This window comes from Micropterus salmoides, unplaced genomic scaffold (genome assembly GCF_014851395.1).
Source record: "Micropterus salmoides isolate LMB-PRFRI ecotype aquatic unplaced genomic scaffold, ASM1485139v1 Ms_hic_scaffold_18, whole genome shotgun sequence".
Lineage (NCBI taxonomy): Eukaryota > Metazoa > Chordata > Actinopteri > Centrarchiformes > Centrarchidae > Micropterus > Micropterus salmoides.
The window spans coordinates 4,579,979-4,582,375 of record NW_024040928.1 but is presented as its reverse complement, the minus strand read 5'-3'; positions in this window follow the sequence as shown (position 1 = coordinate 4,582,375).

Below are 2,397 nucleotides of genomic sequence, written 5' to 3'. Positions count from 1 at the left end.
GTAGAGGGAGCCGATCTTTTAGGGTTTGGTAAGGGAAGAGCTCTCAACCTGTTATTGCATGAAGCTGAGAAATCCCGATTATCAAATTGAGCGTTAAATGTAGTCAGTTCTTTAGCAAGGGATTCTGGGTGGGTTATCACACACAAGTTGCAGTACCGGGCATGTAGCATGTACATTTTTATTACAGAGAAGAAAGACACTGGCAAAACGTACAAAGTTCAGTGTTTCAGGGTACTTTAGAATTCCTTATTTGCGAAGATGATTTTAGACATCGCTTAATGTTTATAGCCACTAGCCAACTATTTACAACATCAAGATCTTATGTGACTTGCGGTCCTAGATCAATTTTAGCCTGTCTTGTCTCTGATTATGTTCCGTCCGCCTTTAAACATGCTGTTGTACAGCCCCTGCAAAAAAGGGAAATTCTCAACCCCTCTGTTCTTTCTAACTTCAGGCCCATCTCTAAACTGCCTTTCTTATCAAAAGTCCTGGAGAAAGTAGTTTTTACCCAGCTGCAAACATTTTTAAAAGTTCAAACCCCGTCACAGCACTGAAACGTCACTTTTAAGAGTTTTTAATGACTTGATTTTAACTGTTGACTCAGGAGTCTCTGCCGTCCTAGTGCTCTTAGACCTCACTGCTGCCTTTGACACTGTTGACCATTTAATCCTCTTATCACGGTTGGAAAATTGTGTGGGAATCAAAGGTACTGCACTTAGGTGGTTTCAATCCTATCTAACAGATAGGAGTTTCTCTGTCCACCTCTGTTATTATTCCTCTGAGACAGCCCCATTTACTTGTGGTGTCCCTCAAGGTTCTGTCTTAAGCCCCATCTTATTTTCTTTGTATATACTGCCCCTGGCCTCCATTTTCGAGATATGAGGTCTCTTTCCTCTGTTTTGCAGATGATATTCAAATTTATTCGCCCCTGAATGTAAAAACAAAGGCCTCACTGCAGCCCCTGCTTGACTGTATGAAGTACATCAAAACGTGGATGAACCTAAACTTCCTCAACCTAAACGGAGACAAGACAGAGATCATAGTGTTTGGACACCCTGAACTGCTAGATTCTCTCGGTCCTTTAACATCAAATAACCGCTCAATAAACAGATTACCACCACTGTTAGATCCTACTTTTTCCACTTGAACTATAGCTGCAGGTGATTAATACCTTTTATAACTTCCCGCCTTAACTATTGCAACTCTTTATATGTGGGCTTAGACAAGTCATCTATTCAGCGTCTGCGGTTAGTCCAAAATGCTGCTGCCCCCCTCCTGGTAGGAAAGAAGAAGAGGGACCACATCACACCGGTGTTGCGCTCCATCCACTTGCTTCCTGTTCATTACAGGATTGATTTTAAAATCTTACTTTTAACTTTTAAATGCCTTAATGGATTGGCTCCATTGTACTTAACTTAGCTTCTTCATGTTCATACTCCAGCTAGAGTGCTGAGATCTGCTGGTCTCCTCCTCCTGGATGTACCCAGAAGGAGACTTAAAACCAGAGGCGATCCAGCCTTTAGTGTAGCTGCCCCTAACCTGTGGAACAACTGCCAGTCCAGATCAGAACTGCCTCAACTCTCGAACGTTTCAAATTACTGTTAAAAACACATCTCTTTTTTCTTTGGCATTTCCTTCAAATTAAGTCTGTTATTATTCCTGGCAATTTTAATATCACTATATATCGTATACTGTATATTATAATGTTTTATTGCTGTACTTTTACTGTGTAAGTAGTGTCTTGTTGTTGTATTTTAACCTGTGAAGCACCTTGGTCAAACTTGGTTGCTTTAAGTGTGCTATATAAATAAAATTCATATATTGATATTCATCATCTGTTTCGTTCTTTGTATTAAGAGTGGTGGAATATTACCACAAGCTTGTCTGAATAGTACCATAGCAACAGAAAAAAACTGCAAAGATGGTGAAATCTACAGAAACAGGCATGATGTCATAACTCTGTATCAAAGAGGAGGCTGCTCCAGTAGTGGGCCTGACTAATGGAATTATCCAAGTAATTTCTGGGGAGACAAGACTAAACACTAAAATCAAAACTGTGACTACAGGCCCAGATAATAACTACTGGGCAATAAAGAGTGCAAACAGCCACTGGCTATCTCCTGTCAGTTATCTGCAGTGATAGAAGCTGTTCTTGGCATACAGATTATAAAGGTCATAGGTAAGATTACCCGCTGTGTGTTCTCACAGGCCACCATGACATTACAGTCACATACAGGCCTCTTTGGCAACTAGGGGTCAAGTGGATGTGTCACAGTGGAATCAAACTTGGGTCTCGCACACCAAAGACATGTGTCTTATCCACTGCTCCATCACCACCATAAATTTGCTCCCCCCGTCCAGACTACAACGGCAAATCTGAAGACTTAAAACAGAGAA